At 42.2% G+C, this 22,103-nt stretch overlaps 1 protein-coding gene across 4 annotated transcripts in view; it reads right to left on the bottom strand.

Moving 5' to 3' along the window:
- Nucleotides 1–22,103, bottom strand: part of ARHGAP26 (Rho GTPase activating protein 26) — a 1,052,546-nt gene that overhangs the window by 502,409 nt on the left and 528,034 nt on the right. For all 4 annotated transcript variants that reach the window (XM_071210383.1, XM_071210390.1, XM_071210397.1 and 1 more), the window contains one exon: nt 21,061–21,098. The gene's annotated coding sequence lies outside the window, so the exon portion shown is untranslated. The remainder of the gene's footprint in view (nt 1–21,060; nt 21,099–22,103) is intronic.

Here is a 22,103-nt window from a genome sequence, read left to right as displayed (position 1 = left end):
GAATCCTTTACTCTCTAAAGGCTCTATTTTATTTCTATCCTCATCTCATTGTTCTTTACTGACTTCCTCATCATTATCATGACATAGCTTACAATTATTGAGCATTTCCTGTGAACATGTTTGATGCTTTACAGGCATTAGCTCATTTAATCCTTACCATGGCTGTTCAGAGTCAGTATTATTACCCCATTTTACAAATGGGGAAAACTGAAGTTCAGTGAGTTTAAGAAATAGAGCTAATGGAATCACTTAATCACTTAATATCTGTGTGTCCCCATCTTTCCCCAAGTCTTCCTCCCACATGCCCCACTGCCTTAAATTAAGAGAAACTACTTAATCCAGAGCATCAGTGGAAAGAGTACTAAATGTGGCATTGCATCTCAAATAAAATGGCAACTAAACTCACTGCCCATGTCATGTTCAGTGTCCCTGACTAGACTATAAGCTCCTTGAGGGCAGGGACGATGTCTTATCCACCAAAGTATCACCAGCACATGCCTGGACATGTAGGAGGTATTTAAAAGAAGCTTGTGGAATAAATGAACATCATGTAGCGTTCTCAGACCTAATACCATCACGTGCTTAGGAGAAAGTATCAAGCAATTCTGGAAAACAGGAATTCCAGTCACCCCTAGTGAATCCAATCAACTTTGAAGTTGTGCTCAGGCTTTGAGCAGCTTTGGGTGATTCTGAACCTGGGAGTCCTGGGCAGCTCTTTGCCTTCCTGAAGAGCTGGTTCACCCTCTGGCTGCAGTTATTCTTTGGCTTGAGTTTACGAGGAATGGCAGTTGCCAAAAATCTGATAGGGGAAGCACAAGCTAAAGAGTAGAAGTACCAACCATGTTTGTTCCCGGGCCAGTTTGCTCTCAGAAAGGAAATCCAGCTGTCATGCTCTCCACCATGGACTGGCTGGGTAATGCTACTTCACTGCTTTCAGAACTGGAAGTAATCTTTGGATGCTATAAAATGCACTACATATCCTTGGGTAAAATTTTTTTTTTTGGGTATGCCTCAGTTAATAATGCACATAGCCAATCAAAAGCTCCCCCCATGCCTGCCGGTTTCCCTCATGGAATCTCATTTAATCACTGCTATTTAGTTCAGAGTTTGACCTTTGAATTCAGGCAAACCTGAGACCTGGCTTTGTCTGTGCCATGTACCCGCCTTGTGGTCTTGGGCAGGACACTATAGCTCTGGAAGCCTCTGCAGAATAGCCAGATGTGATCCCATGAGCCAAGTGCCCAGCCCAGGGCCAGGCATGTGACCAGCAGGCAGTGAATGTTGGCCGCTGTAGTACCATTTCTACCTGCTTCATTTACACATTTCACTCAGAGCAGTCCAAAGTGTTCTTGGTGTCTTAAATGTCAGATGTGGTCCTAAGTCATCCTTCAACAAGGTAGATTACTTTCCTAAGTTTTAAATTGTAAGCAGAATTAATTTGGGAAAAAACCATGGAGCACGGACATATTTTATGACATTTCTGTCCTGGGCTTTCCCTTGGAAAATGTCCAACAGATTTTAAACCTATTATTCCCATAGAAATTCTTTTGACCACTGATCAAAGCAAATCTGTGTCACTTCTGCACCTACCTTGACTGTTTTGTTGCCCAAACTTCCATTTTCTATTTTAAGCCTCATATATAAGGTACAGAAAAGGTTTGATATTGTACAAAGGGAGTAGATGAAACACTACTCTTTTCTCAAAAGAGACTCGCAGCAGGCATTTCACAATCCCCTAACCTACCTCACTTCACTGGCTCATTAGGCAGTCCCCTCCAATTTCAAGCAAGAGATTTCAAAGGCTTGAGATACTCATTAGGTCACATTGACAATGTAAAGGTCCATTTGAATTGGAAAAGTCTAACACAGTGACAAAAGGACTTTTTCCTAAAGTTTACTTCAAACTCTAAAAAACGGCCTTTAAAGAATGTTTCAAGAAGTGGAAGCAACCATTTAGTTAGGGTTTTTAGAAAAAGGTAAATGTACAAAAATCCTTTGGGCATCATATACTGGTCTTGATGAACCAAAACTGACCCAGGGAAAGCCAAAAAAATTCTGTGTCGGTTGAAAAAAGTCTATATGGTTCAATGTTAAAATATTTCTTAGATGGCCATCTGGTGCTCTGCAACTAATCATGGTGTCCTATCTTCAAAAGTATTTTACCCAAGCATGCTCATAAAGAAAACCTCAGGTGGGAGGTCTAACTGGGTATGACAGTTCAGGCAGAACTAGGACACTCTTTCCAGTATAAATGGTTCTGATGGGGGCTTTTTAGGATAAAAGAAGTACCCCTGATTCTCAGCTTATATCAAAATCACAGTCTAGTTCAAAAGAGCTAATTGTACTGTTGCAGGTGTTTTTATGGCCCCTCCAATAGAAGCTGAAAATGTCCTAGCAGCTCTGCTTATAACTATGTTTTAGTTTGCCAGAGGGCTGCTGATGCAAAGTACCAGAAACGCATTGGCTTTTACGTAGGGCTTTATTTGGGGGTAAAAACTTGCAGTTCCAAGGCTGTGAAATGTCCAAACAAGGCATCAGCAGAGATGCTTTCTCACCAAAGTCAGCTGCCACGTTCTGAAGCAAGATGGCCACCAATCTCTGCCAAGGTCTTTGCCTTCGCCTCCAGAATCACTTGTCTCCTGGAGCTCAGCTGAGCAAAACCCGGCACAGGGCTTGCCCCTTACCAGGCCTCCTGTGGGTCTTGGCTGCTCTACTTTCTTCCCAACTTCAGCTGCAAGTTATGAGGCATATGACTCATCTCTCTGAACCTCTCAGGGGCTCCTCTCCTTGCAGATCAGCTGGATCCTTTCTCTCACATTGCAGGATCGAATATGGTGGCTTCCTTTCTCTGTCTGTGTGTGTCTCTCTGTCTCTGTTTTATCAGACCCAGCAAGAGGACAGAGACTCAACCTGAGTCGTGCTTCACTTCACATGAGACCCTTTGAACGTAATCCAATCAAAAAGGTCTCACCCCCACAGGAATGGATTAGTTCACAAACATAATCTTTCTCTTTTGCAGGTTCTTAAAATAATTTCAAACAGCCATAAACTGCTTCTTGTCTTATTTAAAATATGGATGATTGCAAAAAAATTTATATTACTGAGAAGGGAAAAAGTTGTTTGCTTATTCTCAAATATAGACCTCCAACTAATAATCTTTATGATGACAACAAAGTTTGAGAAATTGGAGACTTAAAACTAAGGACACTAATTAGGGAGAAATTATCAGGAACATATCTTAGAGTCAGCTGCAGTTAGGTGAAAACAAGCCAGTCAATTTTTAAGGCTCACGACTTTTAGGCAAATGCTCCCAACTATAAGTAGGAACTGTCTTCTCCCTGGCTAGCCCAGCATACACAACAGAGCTGTGTAGCGGGCCTCAGAAAGGCAGTTTCAACATTGGAAGTATTACACAGTCAGAAACTTCACAGAAACATAATCTAATTAAAAAAGCAAGAGTTTGGGGCAGGAGAGGAGATGAGCTTCTAGAAACAGGTTGGTCACCTATTTATTACCTTAGTAATCCTTGATAAGTCATGTAGCTAAAGTTTTCCCTCATGTGAGGTAGGAATCTTGGGAAACAAACATGATTATACACGTGAAATTTTTTCCTAGAAATTTCTAAATTTCTGATATTGAAAAATTAACCTAATAAATGACAAGCTTGGCCAGATTTTAGGATGGGAGAGTGAGTCAGGGGCCAGGATAGGGCCAAGCTAGGAGGACTGTGGGGGCGAGGGGAGGATATTAAAAAGCACCATAGATCTTTGACTACTTGCTCAAGGTCTGCCCACCTGTTACTGACCACACTGACACTTGCTTTCACACTATTTTTCCAAAATCTTTTCACCACAGTCTTAACAGTCATGCCAACATATTATCTTTTTAAAAACTTTAGGTGGGGGGAGAGGTGGGGTGGGGGGGTGGGGTTGAATGGGACCTCACATATATATTTTTAATGTAATATTATTACAAAGTCAATAAAAATAAAAATAAAATAAAAAAAACTTTGAAAAACTATGTGTTTTTTTGGGGGGTGGGTGGGGGCGGAACTGTTCAGAGAGTGGCTGCTACCTCTGCTCTCCACAATTTGAGTCAAGGGATTGGAGGAGAACTGTTGATGGGGTGTAAAGCCAAAGGAGTCTGTAGCCCGCAACCGATTCTCTGTGTTTTGGAATGTGGTTGTGGTTGTGGCACCCTGCCTCCCCCCAAGAACCATGGGAGGGTTATAGTTCTCTATCCCTTGAAGTTAGGCATGAGCATATAATTTTCTTTAGCCAATGGAATGGGAGTGGAATCATATTTTTCACTTAGAGCCAGAAGTCTTTAAGAGCTAGTGTGAAAGTCACTCTATAACCTTCCTCAACCTGGAGCTACTCCAAATGGTGGAGTGACCCCAGAGCAAAGCCTACAACTCACTTAAGATGGAAACTTGGAATGTGCCGGAATCAAACCTTTGTTGTTTTAAGCTGCTGAGAGTATCAAGGCTGTTTGTTACTGCATCATAACCTGGCCTATCCTGACCTATACAGAGAGTGGAGTTTTGCTGTACCAAAACAAAACAGCAAAACAAATATACAAATATGTGTAGCAGCTGAAGTCAAGGTTACTTGATTGGAAGCTGGAAAGTGTGCGAAATATGGTATACAAAGGTGAACATTTGGTAAAAATGTTACTGATGATAGCTTAGAAGGCAAATAATGTACCCAATAAATGTAAAGCTGTAGGAGAACAAGCCAGAAAGCAGAATTACAGTAGCGTATGTTGATTGCTGTTGGTTGCATTTGTCAAGGTATTATAAGAAAGTTCAGAAAATAATTGTGAGCAGAAATGGAAAGGGAGAGAGAGAGTGAAAAAATTGGGGGTTTCACAGATTGGAAAAGGCAACCGCCCCTCTATTCCAAACATTAAAAGGTAAAATTGAGAAAGATTTGGAATGAAAAAGACCAGTTGGAGCTCAGCCTTGTTTTACCTGGGACGAATTAAAGAGTATGGGCATCATATTTATTGTGAAAGTCTCCGGATAGATTAAAGTATCTCAAGGAAAGGCAAATTAAGGTTTTGGCACCCAGTAAACCCTTTCATTTGGATAAAATTGTTCAGATAAAAGAGACTAAGGGTGTGGTTCTCCCACTGAAGACTGGCAAGCACAAGTTGCACACAATTTTAGTTAAGCTGAGAGAAAGATAGAAGGAGGGAGGGATGGGGGAAGGAAAGGGAGAGAAATGAGAAAAGCAGAGAATTATAGCAAATATGAGAACTATGTCTTAAAAGAACTGAGAATGTGGTTGTTGGCACATGAAACTAATTGAACTAAATAAGAAGCCTTGTAAGTTTTTAAGAGAGTTGTGCTCCCCAAAGACCCGCGGCTTGGACTAAAAGAGATGGAAACTTTTCAATATTTATAAACACCACTTAGAAAAACATATAGGTCAGTGAAACAAAAGAGAGAGTCCAGAAACTAACCCACGGATATATGACTAATTGATATTTGATAAAGGGACCAAGATAATTCAATAGGAAAATTATTTTTCAATAAATGGTGTTAGAACATCCAGATAAAGAAAAAGTGAGTCTTGACCCTTTCCTGACACTATATACAATAACTCAAAATTGATGATAAACCCAGTGTAAAAGCTAAAATTATAAAATTTCTTTAAAAATAGCAGAAAATATGTGCCCTTTGTGTCCTAAAGAGGATACAAAAAGCATGAACCATAAACAACTTCATCAAAACTTTTTGATAGATACCATTAAGAAAATGAAAAGGGAGAAAATATTCATAACACGTATACCTAAAAAAGGAATTGTATCCAGAATAAAAAACTCTTACTACACAATAAGACAAAAAACAAAAATGAATGGACACTTTACAGAAAAGGATATGACAATGTCTAACAGGCATACAAAATAATGTTCAGCATCATTAGTCATGGAGAAAAAGCAAATTAAAACGCAATGAGAGGGAGTAGATATGGCTCAAGTGGTTGAGCACCCACCTCCCACATGGGAGGTCTCAAGTTTGGTTCCTGATGCCTCTTGAAAATAAACAAAACAAACGAATAAAACCAACTCAGGGAAGCTGCTGTGGCTCAGTGGTTGAACGCTGGCTTCCCACATACAGGATCTTGGGTTCAATCCCTGACCCCCAGTACCTTAAAACAAAAAAAACTGCAATGAGATACCACTACATGCCCTTTTGAATGGCTGAAATTAAAAATATTGATAATATCAACTGTTGACAAGCATGTATGGAACAACTTGAATTTTCATATGTTGCTGGTGGGAATGTGAAAAGGTACAATCACTTTGGCAAGTTCTGATAGAGTTAAACATACAGTTTCCTACATGACACATCAAGTGCATTCCAAAACTCATTATAAATGAAATGTACATCCACACGGGATTTGTACCTGAATGTTCATATAGCTTTGCTCTTAACAGCTAAAGGTGGAAATTACTGAAGTGTCCATCAAACAGGTGAAAGGAAAAACAAAATTGTGGTATATTCATACAATACCTTACTGCTCAGCAATAAAAAGAATATACTACTGGTATGTGCAACAACATGGATAAATCCAAAATAATCAGGCTTAGTGAAAATTCAGACACAAAAGAATACCTATTACATCATTCCATTAGCCATACTATCCATTCCATTAATATGAAACTTTAAGAAAGACAAATCTAATCTATGGTAAGACAAAAACAGCAGTGGTGGCCTAGGGACTGGTGGGGTGGGTGGGAAGAGGAGGGGAGACTGAGAAGGGGCAAAAGGAAATCTGGGTATGAAGACAACATTTTTTAACTTTGCTGTAAGTGGTGGTTACCTGAATGTATCCATTTATCAAAATTCATCACTGTTTTCTTAAAAGGTGTCTTTTATTGTATGTAGATTATATATATATATCAGTAAAAATGTTATAAAAAGTGACACTCTAAATATGAAATTCATAAAACAATTCCAACAGCACCAAAGAGAAAAATCTTAGAATAAATTTAACAAAAAAAGTATGACTTGTACATTGAAAGTTATTGAACATCATTAAAAGAAATTAAAGAAGGCCTAAATAAATGGAATGACATCCTGTGTTTATGGACTGGAAGACTTAATATTGTTAAGATGGCAATAATTCCCAGATTGATCTACAGATTAAAAGCAATCCCTATCAAAATCCCAGCTGGCTTTTGCAGAAATTGACAAGCTAATCCTAAAATTAATATCGAAATGAAAGAGATCCAGAATAGACAAAAGAATCTTGAAAAAGACAAGGACTCATACTTCTAGATTTCAAAACTTACTACAAAGCTATAATAAGCAAGATGTATAGTACTAGAATAAAAATAGACATATACATTAATAGATTAGAATTGAGAGTCCAGAACAAAATCCATACATTTATGGTCAATTGATTTTTGGCAAGGATGCCAAGACCATTTAATGGGGTAAAACAGTCTTTTCAAATGGTGCTAGGATAACTGTATATCCACATGCAAAAGAATGAAGGTGGACCCTTTTACTCCACACCATAAACAAAAATTAAATCAAAGACCTAAATGTGGAAGCTAAAATTATAAAACTCTTACGTAGCAGTTTGATATAATTGATGAACTACAAAAAGAATTATTGGATTATGCTTGTAATCTGATCTGTACCTCAGCATGATTGAGTTATGATTAGCGTATTGTATCCCCACCCCTTGGTGGGTGGGGACTCACTCATGGATAAAAGGCATGGCGAAGAACAGGGTTGGGGGCTTTTAATGTTGGAGTTTTGATTTTGGAGTTTGATGCTGAAGACTTAAACTGGAGCCCTGGAAAGTAAGCTCACAGATGAAAGAGAAGCCAGCCCCATGAAGGAAGGACCCTTGAAGCCAGAATAAAGCAAGCCCCAGGAACATAGGAACCCAGGAAGCCTGAACCCTTGCAGACATCGGCAGCCATCTTGCTCCAAATAGACTTTGGTGAGGAAAGTAACTTATGCTTTATGACCTGGTATCTGTAAGCTCCTACCCCAAATAAATACCCTCTATAAAAGCCAAGCAATTTCTGGTATTTTGCATCAACACTCCTTTCGCTGACTAATACTTCTTACAAGAAAACATAAGGGCAAATCTTTGTGACCTTGGATTAAGCAATGATTTCTCAGATATGGTACCTAAAGTATGAAGAAAAAAAAATTAAATTGGACTTAATAAAAACTTAAACCTTTTGTGCTTCAAAGGAAACTATCAAGAAAGTGAAAAGACAACCCACAGAATAAGAGGAAATATTTGTAAATCATATATTTGATAAGGGTCAAGTATCTAGGCTATATAATGAGTTTTAACAGCTCTGAAATAAAAAGACAAATTTTAAAATGGGCAAAGGATTTGAATAGACATTTTTCCAAAGAAGATATACAAATGGCCAATAAGCACTGGAAAAGATGTTCAACAGCATTAGTCATTAGGAAAATACAAATCAAAGCCACAATGAGATGCTGCTTCACTCCCATCAGGATCACAACAATAAAAAAGACACAGAACAACAAATGTTGGTGAACATACGAAGAAACTGGGACCCTCACACATTGCTGGTGGGAATTTAAAATTGTGCAGCCACTTTGGAAAACATCTGATAGTTGCTCAAAATGTTAAACATAGAGTAATCATATATGACCCAGCGATTCCACTTCTTAGGTATGTTCCCAAGAGAATTGAAAATGTGTTCCCACAAAAACTCATACATATGATGTTCACAGCAGCATTACCCATAATATCCTAAAAGTATAAACAATCCCATCAACCAATGAGTTTCCAGACAAACAGAATGTGGTATAGCCAGACAATGAAATCTTAGTCATAAAAAGAAATGAAAATGCTATGACATGGATGAACCTTGCTGAAAGAAGCCAGGCACAAGAGGCCACATGATGTATGATTCCATTTATAGGAAATGTCCAGAATAGTCAAGTCCACAGAGTCATAAATTTGATTAGTGTTTCCTAGCAACTGGGGAGGGGATGGCATGGGGAGGGACTGCTAATGTGTTTGGGGTTTCTCTTTGAGGTGATGAAAATGTTCTGGAGTCAGATAGCAGTGACAGTTGCACAAAATTGTGAATATACTAACAACCATTTGATAGTACATTTTAAATGGGTGAATTTTATAGTATGTGAATTACATATCAATATTTAAAAATAGTGAGCTGAGAAAGCTGCTCTGTTCTCAAAAAGGGCACATTCCCTAAAGTGCATGTTGGAAGTGGCCAAAGAGAATAACCAAAGCATAGTCAGAAAACAATGGACAAAGGAGCTGCTTACCCAAATGGAATCAGGGCCCAGGCAAGGAACAACCCCTACCCTGGCTCACGGGGACCTATAACGTTTCCTCAATGACATCTTAGAATTGTTGTGGACCAGTGATTGCTGTGTGTCTCCATTCCTTCTCTTTCAAAAGGCTGTTTATTGCGGGTATCCTGTCCCAGTCCCTGTAAGGGACAGATATCTTTGTAATTCATTGTGCCATACCTAAACCCTCTCACCTTTCAGAAGCTAGTTATTAGTGGGATAGAAGACATGAAGCTCTGAGTTAGGGCCAACATCACAATAGCTTTATAAGGCAGGCAGAAATATTAAAAGTGATATCTCCTGTATCCTATCCTAGGAGTGAGAAACAGGCTTCCTAAATCTGAACTCCCAGTTGGAATTACCCTCAACTATCAATAGACAAATCTGTTCTTCCCCTGGAGGGAATCCAAGCAGGCTCTCCCCCTCTCCATCATCAGGAGCTTCCCAGAAGGTGAGTTGGATATGTGGGGCTGAGCACAAATGGAGAACATCTCGGGCTAAGTCATCCATCCCAAGTAGTCCTCATACTAGGGAGTCTGTTATCTGCCTTCAAGTCACCCAGGAGGAAGGGCTCAGGGTTGATGCCAACCTTACTCTAGCGCTCCATTCTTAAGAACCAGCCTCTCCATGAAGGAATTGGTGCCCTTCCAAATGTTTTCTTCTCATTACCTGGAATGGGAAATATTATTCATGGCTTCAATTAAAACACACACACACACATGAACTAAACCCTAGTAGTGATAATCATAATGGTCATTTGTTGAGTGCTTACTCTGTGGCACTGTGATTAGCACTTTACACACATGGTTACAACTTGATTAGGTAGGAACTATTATCTTGCCATTTTACTGATGAGGAAAATAAAAAATTAGAGGGGTCAAGTAACTTGCCTCAGGTCAGTTGGCTGTAAGTGGGAAAAGCTAAGCAAATTAAGAAGCTCTTCTCTTAGATGAGACACACTTTATTCTCCCTCCTGGCAAAAGTGTTATATCTCAGTCCCCACACCCAAGATATAAAACCCTAGAGCTTTCCTTGTCTTCGTTTTGTTGCCAATGACCTGATTACATCACTTCTGGTTCTGGCACTGACATGGCTCCAGTATGTTTCCCAGGAGAACCAGGCCCTCAACACCTGCTTAGTTTCTTCCTGCCTTCGTAGAGAAGAGCCTGGGAAATTAACCTAAGAAAAAACCCAAACAAAACAAAGTGATCCAAGGGAAGAAAAAAAAATGCAGGAGGGAGGAGTTATTTTCCTCTTTGATAATTCTGTGTGACTAATTAGTAATTGTGAAAGAGAAAAGTGATCTATGGGCTTGTTAGAGACTTTGGGGCCTCAGGTGGAAATAAACCAAGGGGAGACCAAGAAGGAGGTGGAACCAGAAGCTACAGCCAGGAAACAAATGACAGGAAACAGGATTTCTTTTTTCCAACATCCAGAACAAAGCTGACGAGGAATTTGGCAGGAAGAGGGACCACCATTTCATACTTCCAGTGGAAAAAGTACTAAGTGCTCAAAATTGAAGATATTTGGGAAGGGATGAGTCATGGAAGAATGATGATCTACAATATTCTCTTTCTGGGAATGGTCATTTAACATTACAACTCTGAATTCTCTTATTATTGACAGCAGTCCTCATGCCTACCAATGGGAAGCCAGGAAAAGGCTGAGTATTCTCACCTTCCTCATAATGGAATGCTCCACCTCACCGGGCTTCTTTCAAACTGTGACAAAGCTAAGCTTGTTTCACCTCAGAGCTTCATATACTGTTGTTCCCTCTTCCTGAAATCTCTCTCCCACTTCTCTTAGCATGGTTAATTCCTCTTCATTTTTAGGTTTTAGCTTAGATAAACTTCCTCAAAGGAGCTTTCTCTGATCCTCACCCTAAAGCAGAGATTGCTAGTTGCCTATTCAGAATCCATTCTCCCCTTCTTTCTTGCCAAGGGTACTCTGATTTTGTTGTGGCAGATTGTTCCCAGTGAAACACTACATTTTCAAGCCTCCCTTGTAACTGAGGGTGACCAAGTGACACAGTTAAGGCCAATGAAATGGAAGCAGAAGTTGTTAGATTGTAGTTTTGGAAAATTTCCCTGAAAATGAGGTCAATTCAACAGGAATATTTGTCCTTTTTGCACTCAGCCCTTCTTCCTTGCCTCTGCCTGAACCTCCATCATGATGGATGGAGCTCCAGTGGCCTTACTGTAGAGAAGAGGTCAAGTTCCATATGCTGATGATGGCAAATCAGAAAGCTGGAAGGAACCTAGAGCCTTAATGACATTGTGGAGCTGCCATACCAACCCTGGTCTGTTTACCTCCAGATTTCTTGCCTCCTAAGGGGGAGAAACAAACCCTTAATGGGTTTAAGCTACTGTTTATCAGACTTCTGATATTCTCAGTTGAACATAACCTCCAGAAGATAACTTCTCACCCAAATAAACAAGAACTTTTTTTTCCCTGTCAAAGCATACTGTCCTCTTCTTTCATAGAACATATACTTTATAATTTTTTGTTTGATTAATTGCTTCAATTTCTCACTAGTCTATAAGATCCAGGAAGCCTGGGACTTGGTCTCCCTCGCTAGCTGCTATATTCCCAGCACCTACAAAGCTCAACAACTAGATTTTTGTGGTTACCAGTGAAATCCATTGGTAACTAGTCCTATCTATTGCTGGAGAGACAAAAAAGTGCGAATTCAAGTAAGCAAGCAGAAGTCCTTAAGAGAGACCACACTAATGCTGAAATCCCTGAAGGGACAAAGGAGAAAATAAGTAGATCAACAAAGAAGAGTATAGAACCTAATCTTTTAACCTAAGTTGTTTTTGTTGATTTTTCATTCACTGTACTGAGTGTTTGCAGGAGATAATGGCAAAACTTTTTTACTGAGGGTCCAATTAGATGAGGGCACAAATGATGAAATCATGAAGCTTTTGGAACTAGTTAGTAACCAAAATCATTATTGTGGTGATAGCAATACTTGGGAACATGCCCTTCAAATATTCTCTTAAAGTAGTTATTTGCTTTTATAACCAACTTTTCTGCTTATTAACTCCCAGGCTTTAAACATATTTATTGTCCTCCACTGGAGGACATTATCCAAATAAAACTTTTGTCTCATGGTGCATGTGTTAGATAAAATTATTGTAACTGAAAGCTGTTTAGACCCTTAGTTCAGAAAAAAGGTTTTTTTTTTTCCTGGAAAATGTTCCAGATTGTCTCTTCAGTGGGAAAATGTTACCTGGATAAACTGTCCAAGTGTGGTTGCACTTGTTTCCAAGCATCATTTGATAAGTTTGCATATGCAGCACCCCTTGTGTAAAGCCCACATCACGCAAACCTCTACTGGTGAGTGTAAAAATGACCATCATCCCCTGATTTGCCAACAGATCCTGACTTAGTTTGGGATCCCCCAGAAGCAAATCCGGAAACAAGGATCTGAGCATGTCATTTGGGAAGTGCAGAGGAACTGGTAAGGGATTGGGGAGGTGAAAGCAATCAGACATCAATGTCCTATTTTACAAGCAACATGGGAGAAATTTTTAGATGGGCAAACTTATTTTACTACTAGTGGTAGTACAAGGATTTTACTCGCAGTAGCAGTAATGACTTGCATTTAGTGAGATCTTAGGCTTACCGTTGTCATACTTGCCTTCCTTGGGGAAGCTACAGCAAACTTCATAAAAATACGTGAAACAGCTAAAGGGCTGTCCAGACAGAGAATGAGTGCCAGACTCTGTTAGAAGATGGTTTCATTAAGCTTTCAAGGAAGGGAGAAAAGCCTTTGGGGCAACAAGAGCAAAGACCAGAAGACATGTCCTGGCCTGTCAGAGGTCATGGTCACACAGTAAGGAAAGCACAGCCTTCGAGTCTTCATCCATGACCCACCTCCTACTCCATTCAAGCTATAGAGTTGGACTCAGCAGCTGGGAGCAGGAAGGATGGAGAGGAAGCAAGCTGCAGATGAATGCTGCCAAGCTGTCCCCCAAATGTGCTGTCTTGAGAGGCTGCATTATGATGTAAGAAAACATAAAATCCAGATGGCAATTTTGGGATTTTCAACTTCCTATGCAGAAGTCACATTTTCCAGCACATCTAATTCTATTTAGTGTGTGTGCATGAGGCCTAATGTCATTAACAATGGCTGGTCACGAAAATGAAGAAAGTCATTAGGCTAGGACTGGCTTAGCAGCTGCACCAGCTTTATGTTCTTACAGTGGAGGTTCAGTGGGCAAGAGCCATTGCTGGGCTGCATTTCACCGAGCGTCGAGCATCCTCCAGAGACCATCACACACATGTGAGCACAAATCCACACTGACAGCAACATCACATTCAATCACGGCCCACCCTTACCCAAGGAGCATACAGAAAATGCCTGAAGGCTGGTTCAGAAAACAATCAGGTGCTTATTTCATTTCAACTTGAATTTGCATGCTATTTATTTCTCTTAGCTGCAGAGAATACAACTGTAATCTATGTTTGCAAATCCCTGTTTGCAAACTGGGATTGCCAAGCCTGGAAAAAACCTGCCACAGGGGTATAAGGGGTGAGGGGTCAAGAAAGCACAGGCCTAGGACTCAGACAGCTCTGGGTCTGAATGCTGGCTCTGCTACTCACTCCAGCCATGAAACCTAGGGAAATCTGCTTGGTGTCTAGGAGCTTTCCTTCTTCTGTAAAATGGGGACAATGGAAAGTGCCTACTTCAGAGGATTGCCATAATTAAATGGGACAAATTTTAATTTACTGCCTGACACAGAGTAAATACTGAAGAAATGGGTGATGATGACTGTCTATGAATTCTAGGGTAGCAATGCTTAGCCTTTTTCCTCTTCCTTGCTACAGAATGGCAAAGGGCATAAAGAGGCATGGGAACAGGATCCAACCCTCACAAGATGATAAAAGTAAAGAGGGGAGTGGATGTGGCTCAAGCAGTTGAACACCTGCTTCCCACAAGGGAGGTCCCAGGTTCTGTTCCCCGTGCCTCCTAAAAACAAACAAAAACAAACAAACAAATGAAAAAACCAACTTATGGGAGCCTATGTAGCTCAGTGGTTAAGCTCCAGGTTCCTGCAAATGAGGTTCCAGGTTCAATTCCCGGCCCTCAGTACCTAAATAGAGAGAGAGAGAGAGAGAGAGAGAGAGAGAGAGAGAGAGAGAGAGAGAGAGAGAGAGAGAGAGAGAGAGAAGGGGAAAGCATGAATCAGGTAATGGTAAAGTTCTGAAACACTGCATAGGAATTGAAGATGAGAAAAGATAAAGCACCAAGGAAAACTGCAGTCCATTATAAGAACACATTTCCATTCATAAACACAAATTAATTTGATTGTGACAGTCATAATGACCTAAAATAATTTAATAGGAAACTGTGTTTGTTTATTCCTAAATAAAAAGGGAAACATGAAAGAATAAGATAAAAATGCATTCTGGAAGTGGGAAAGGAGACCATATTTCTTTCCCTGTAATCTAGTAGCTCAATAATCCTGTGGCAGAACAGTGGCATTCTCTCACTACAGTTCAGGCTGCCACGGGTTCCCCTAAAACACAGTGATAGCTTCTCAAATGGTCTCCTGCGTCCATTCTTGCCCCTGAGGAAACTAGTCTCTAACCAGCAGCCAGGTTATCTTAAAAAATACACATGAATGGGATGATGTTACCACTCTGCTTTAATTGTTCTCTAAGGGTTTCCCAGTAGACTTAAATTCAAACCCCCTAAATCCAAGGTCGTGATCTAGCTTCTCCCATTTCTCCAGCCCCATCTTGCACTGCCATCTGGGTTATGGTTTCAGAACAGGCCTTGGCCGTTCCGCTTCGGGCCATCCTGTAGGGCTGCTGCCTTCTGCCCAGACATCCCTGCCCCAGATCGTTGCAAGGCTGGCTTCCTGGCATTGCAGTTAATGTTCAGCTTCACCTCCTTGAAAAGGCCCTTCTCAGCCACTCAAACCAATGTTAGCTCCCCCCACCCATTCTCTTTTCTATTATTCTGTTTTATTTTCTTCACGGCACAAAATCCCTTATGTATTTGTTTTTTTGGGTTTTTTTTGTTTTTTTAAACATTTATTTATTCATTCATTTCCCCTCCCCCCCCCGCCCCAGCCATCTGCTCCCTGTTTACTGCGTGTTCTTCTTTGTCCGCTTCTGTTGTTGTCAGTGGCACGAGAATCTGTGTTTCTTTTTGTTGCGTCATCTTGTTATGTCAGCTCTCCGTGTGTGCAGCATCATTCCTGGGCAGGCTGCACTTTCTTTCGTGCTGGGGGGTTGTCCTTATGGGGCGCACTCTTTGCACGTGGGGCTCCCCTACGCGGGGACACCCCCGCATGGCAGGGCACTCCCTGCGTGCATCAGTACTGCACATGGGCCAGCTCCACGTGGGTCAAGGAGGCCCGGGGTCTGAACCGCGGACCTCCCATGTGGCAGCGGATGCCCCAACCACTGGGCCAAGTCCGCTTCCCACATATTTGTTTATTCACTTATCTCTGTTGTACCCACTAAGATATGAGTCTCTTGAGAGAGTGACCTTATCTGTTCTGTTCACTGATAAATCTCTGGGACCAGAATGGTGTCTTGGCACACAGGAATTGCCCTGAGGAGATTTGTTAAATAAACAAATAAATAAATGTCTATTTTATTCCTTCACTATTTTCTTTTTCCTCTCCTTTCTGCTTTTGGGGGAGTTTGTAATGCAGAAGTTGTCTGAAACAAGCCTGTCCTGCTCTCTTTTGCAGAAAACCTCAACAAGAGGAGGAGCAGAAAGCTAGAGGGCCCAGAGAAGCAGAGAGAGACAGGCTGCACTTGGATGGAGAGGAGGAGGACCAGGATTTCCTCCAGCAGATCTGCAAGTCAGAGAGATGGAGCCCTGGAGCCAGTTCCTGACAGACCGCTGGGGTCACGTTGGACCTGGGGAGTTACAGGATGGAAGAAGGGGGGAAGCTTCACACTGAGCTTTGGGGGTCAGGCTCAAGCCTAGGAGCTCGGTCGAGGGGTCCTGCATCCTAGGAGGCGCCTAGCTGCCAGCGTCAAGTGACCCTGTGAGCCTGGACAAGTCCCCTTCGTTAGTCCCCAGCATCAGCTACAGGAGTCCTCTCAATGTCTAAGTACCACAGGAAGTCCAGGGCATGGAGAAGCTGGAATAATAACAGAGATGGAGCTTCCTGAAAGCCTGATGAAGCTGGACTTAATTTGCTTTTTTTTAAAGTAATGAAGTGGGGAGCGGATATGGCTCTAAGGTCCTGGGTTCAGTCCCAGGTATTTCCTAAAAAACAAAACAAAAAAACAAACAACTAGCAAACAAACGAAAAAAAACAACTTACGGGAGCCGATGTGGCTCATGGTTGAGTGCTGACTTCCCACATAAGAGGTCCCAGGTTCAAAATGCTCTGACCTCAAAAAAAAAAAAAAAGTAATGAAGCAATGTCATTCTCAGACACATCTGGGAAGCCAAATACCTGCTGCTCTGATAGCCACCACAAAAACACCAGGCTTACATCAGGGTAGCAGTTTGATACTATTTATGAATTCCAAAAAAGATATTGATTGTGTTTGTAAACTGGTTGGTTCCTCTGGGCCTGAACCCCTTCGATTATATTAGATTCAGCTGGGATGTCTTTGATTAAATTATGTCAAGATTAGGGCTTTTTTTTTTTTTCAAAGATTTATTTTATTTATTTCTCCCCCCCATCTCCATGGTCTGCTGTGTCCACTCGCTGTGTGTTCTTCTGTGTCCACTTGCACCATAGGTAGCACTGGGAAACTGCATCTCTTTTTTGTTGTTGCATCATCTTGCTGCATCAGCTCTCCCTGTATGCAGTGCCACTCCTGGGCAGCTGCGCTTTTCTCATGTGAGGCGGCAATCCTTGCAGGGCACGTTCCTTGTGCAAGGGGCACTTCTACGTGGGGGCGCCCCTACATGGCACAACACTCCTTGTGGGCAGCAGCTCTGCACGTGGGCCAGCTCAGCACATGGGTCAGGAGGCCCTGAGGATCGAACCCTGGACCTCCCATATGGTTGGTGGACACTCTATCAGTTGAGCCACATCCGCTTCCCTCAAGATTAGGGCTTTGACTCGACCATGTCAGTAGGGTGTAACTCAGTTTAAGTCCCCACTCCCTTTGTGGACTGACAGAAACAGACACTCACTCACTGTGTGAGTGAGGCACAGGAAGAAAGAGAGCTCCATAAATGTAGAAGAGGAGAGAACTTTGCTCCTGTGGCCCTGGGAAGAGAGATGAGCCATTGGCCTGAAAAGAAACACACCCTATGCCAGCCTACAAGTGAAGCCTGGAAAGAAACACACCCTACGCCCGCCTACAGCTGAGGTCAGAAGAAGCTGGGCCAACAGAACCTTAAGAGGAAGAGGAAGGCTGAACCCTCACAGAGACTGGTAACCACCTTCCTTCAACACCCAGCAACAGACTTTGGTAAGAAAGTACCACTTACGTACTTGAGTTGGACTCTTTAGGCCTTGTAACTATAAGCTTTTACACCAAATAAAAAATCTTTATGGAAACCAACAGATTTCTGGTACTTTGCATCAGCACCCCTCTGGCTGACTAACACAATCAGCTTTCCTTAATGAGGACCTTTTGGTGCCAGGCCGTGGCCAAGGCACTGTTCACACATTACTTCCTCCAAATCTTGGAACAATGCTGTAAGGGAGGTGTTATTATCATCTGTCTCCATTTAAGAGATTTAGAAGCTGAGACAACCAGCTCAAGGTCCATGGGGGGTAAGGGCAGAGACAGGGGCTGGCAACCACGCAGCAGACGCTCCATTTTGGAGGTGGATCTCCCGAAGCCCCTCCCGCCTGCCCTTAGCCCCCGCAGCTGGCAGGTTTGTGAAGAAGCCCTGGTCAAAAGCCAGTTCCCAGACCAGGTCTTTCAGCATCAGCGCTTTGTCCTCTGCTGGAAACAAAACGAGTGATGCCTGCTGGTCCGTGGAAGAGAACAATGGCAGCAGGCTCCTCTGCAGGCTGGACAAGGCATTCTGTCCTGCAAAGCTGCTGGGCCAGAGAAGGGGATATTGCTTTCCCCCAGAGTTTTGGGCCAGCATCCTTTCACCATGTAAAGACTACAGCAAGGAAGTGTTTAGATAGAATAAGCGGGCTCTGACATCCTCCATTATCCACCAGCACCTGCTAGAGGCACCCGAAGGAGCAAGTACATGACCTGATTTTACCCCTTTCCTGGCCTATCCATGTCCATGACATTAAAAGTTGTTTTATTGACTGAAAGACACAATGATCTCTAGAAAGAGCTGGGGAAAGTGGAAAGAAATATTTGCAACTGATTTCCCCCTCCTAGCAGGAAAGAGCAATCTCCCTTGAAATATATCATTTGCCTCAGATAACCCCAACTGCGCACCCTAACCACGCCTGCTTACCCCCTTTCCCTTTTTATAGCTGCTTTTTACATCCCCAGCATATTTCTACTGCTCAGGTGGTTCCTGGGACTGAGGAAAGGATGAGGAAAATGAGTTCATTTGGAAGAATTTGTGATTTGGTCATTGCTTTCTTGATGGGTGGGGGCAGGATGGGGATAGCCAAGAAGAGCCTGGAAAAGGTCTCCACCTGTGGAAGTGCAGGCCACAAGGGCAGGGCAGGAGCATATCTGGGATCTCATTGGGGCCATTTGGCTGTGGAGGGAGCTTTAGTGCCCCAGGTTCTCAAGCCTGCCCAAGGAATCCTACATGGACTCACCAAGGGTCCCACGCCCACGCACTCTCTCTACCCGCCTCTCCTCGGTTTCAGGTCCTTTTCGTTCCTGAGACCAGGCATGTTCCCAGGGCCAGTGTGGAGAGTGGGAGGGGTGATGAGGAGCCTTTGACTGAGCTTCTGGGGCAGAGGGGATTCAGGCACTGGGTGATCAGAATATTTGCATATTCTTATGGGAGCTCAGTTGGCAGGGAGGTTGGTGTCATCTGTAATAAGGGCAGGTGAGTAGAGCCAAAAAATACTGCTCAGATCTCCTGCTGCCAGGAGCTGCAGCAGGGAAGGGGGTGGGGGTGGTGGTGCATGGACTTGACTGACAGGCCCACTTACTGCTCCTCTGGACCCTCTCAGCATTTGCTATTTACTCCAAGGCTATGCTTTCTGGGCTGGTCCCCATGGAACACTGGTACAGGACTCCTCTAACTCTAGCTTGAGGATGCATGGCCAAAACTTTCTTAAAACTGTGCTATGGTTTGAGACTGTCTAACCAATTCCCATTCCTTCCAACCTCCATAAACCAATGTCAGACCTGTATCCCAGCCTGAAGACTTTCCCTGCCTAATTCCCCTTCCTTCCATTTCAACAAGTCAATGTCTTGCACTTCATCACATCTTGGCATCTACATCTCAGAGAACCTGAACTAGCACAGGGAATACTGGGTGGCACTGATTCTAAGAGACCCAATTTCCCCATTAGATTTGGGGCTTGTAGGGACCAGCTAATAAATGGAATCATGGCTGAAGTTTGGTTCATGGTAAGTCCACCATGTGTGTGGATCCATCACCTAACGATCATTTCCCCAGGCCCTGAGTGTAAACTTTGGATTGACAGACCAGTAGTTGGTTTAACACCCACGTTGGGTCCTTGGCCAATGGGGTAAGAGCTATCCTATCAGAAAAGGTCCAATGGAAACCTCTGAAGCTGCCCTTCCACCATTCTGAGATAAAAAATAATATTGCATCTTAGAGGGATAGAGAATATTAGTACTCATGTTAAAAACCTAAGGAATGAAGGACTGGTAGTCCCTCTCCTGTCTCCATTTAATTTGTCAGGAAGGCCCTGCAGAGACCAGATGGATCCTGCAGAATGACAGTAGACTGTCACAAGCTCAACCAAGTAGTAATCCAGAGTGCAGCTCTGTGCTGGCTGTGGTATTTTTGCTAGATTGATTAGGCCTAAGTACATGGTACATGAGCATTGGTTTGGTGGATGCATTATTTTCTGTTCTGATTGGAAAAACATTTGCATTGACAGAGAACAGACAATATTTACAGTTTTGCCTCTGTACTATTATAACTCTCCCACCTGTCATAAAGTAGTCTGGTGGACTGTCCAGACATCCCAAGGAATATCACCCTGAGCCATTGTATCGACAGCATCATGCTGATTCTAAAGGATGAGCAAGAGGTGGCTAAACCACTGGAAGCTTTGGTGACATAAGTGTATTCCACAGGGTGGGGATACATGTTGTGAAGATTCAGGGACCTGCCACTTCGAAGAAGGTGTTAGGCATCGAATGGTCAGGAGTGTGCCAGAACATGCCCTCTGAAGTAAAAGAGAAATTGCTGCAAGCCCTGGTATAGAATCATAATGCAGCCCTAGCTTGAAATATGGGTGGGTTAACCTGGTACCCAGGTACAAGCCCAAAGTGGACTGTGGACACAGTATAGCCAGCCTAAGGGATAGCCTTGCAAAACAGTGGGTTGAAAGGGGAAATCTGCCCAGTGGGTAGAACTGCAAGTAGTGCATCATTCATTTTGTGTGAAAGGAAAAGTGAACTGAGGTGAGAATATATAGAGATTGATGGGCAATATCAAATGGCCTGGTGGTCTGATCAGGTTCCTGGAGGATTAGAGACAAGGAGGTCTGGGGTAAAGCCAGGTGGATGGACATATGGAAGTAGACACAAAGTGTACCACATATTAATACCCACCAGAAAGCTTCCACCATGGAAGAGGCACTGAACAACCAAGTAAGCAAAATGACTCAGCCAGTTCCTGTTAGCCAGCATGACAGGCACAAACTCCTACTTACCGTGGCTGATCTAGATACTGCTACCTTTGAATGCCAACCTGAAAACAAAAGACAGTGCTGAAAAATATATAGAACCAGATAAAGAACAAAGACATATTACATAAGGAGTAAAATATACATATCAATTAGTATTTATCAATTTAGCCAATAAACTATTATTGTAATAGTACAGTAATGATTATCTCGGTATGTTCTTATGATTGTTTTTGCCATGTGAATAAGAACAGCCTTCATATAAAAACAAATCAAAAAGAAAACAGTGCTGAGCCCCTGATAAGGCACTATTCCTGTTCTATCCCTGTTTACTGCTTCATTTTTCTTTTAGCACTTACCATTACATGGCACACAGTATATTATATTTTCATTGTTTATTTGTAAACTGTTTGTCTCCCCCAACTGGAATGTAAGCTCCATGAGGACATAATTTTGTTCATGACTGAATCCCTAGTGTTTAGAACAGTAACTAGCACATAGCAGATGTTCAGTAAAGAGAATTAAAAATAAATAATTAAAAGAAATGGCAAAGGAATTGGGATCTCTTAGGTTTCCTATAAGACGCATCACTTCTTTCCTTGCTAAAAAGCTCAGCACCAAATCTGTGGCTGTCTCTAATAAGCGTACAGGGTATTTTATGCGTAAATCTCAACCTGGTTTTGTTTTTTCCCTTCCTTTATTTTCCCTTTGCTTCTACTCCTCATTGCAATATCCTGAATACATTTTTGGAAGCTGTCTTAATTTTTGATAGGATGTGGAGAATAATGAAATCAATTTAAAAACAAATTTTCCAAATGTCTCCAGTCTCTGGCTGTCTGGGATGACCTGGCTGATGGCTGGCGGTCGTTAGGGTGGGAGAACGGCACAGCTTGCAAGTTCCCAGTCCATATCTCAGATGCACAGAAGTCCTTCTTGTTTCAGGAGTCCCTGGGGGAACTCTTCTGAAGATCTAGCCATTCTTCCAGGGCTCAGCTGCAGTGATAAAAAAGATACGTCCCCGAAGGTCTCATGGTGAAAGAGTATGGAAAAACTGCACTTTGGGGCAGGAA

This window comes from Dasypus novemcinctus, chromosome 2 (genome assembly GCF_030445035.2).
Source record: "Dasypus novemcinctus isolate mDasNov1 chromosome 2, mDasNov1.1.hap2, whole genome shotgun sequence".
Taxonomy (NCBI): Eukaryota; Metazoa; Chordata; class Mammalia; order Cingulata; family Dasypodidae; genus Dasypus; species Dasypus novemcinctus.
Note: the sequence above shows the minus strand (reverse complement) of the source record. Positions and strands in the feature narration are given on the sequence as shown.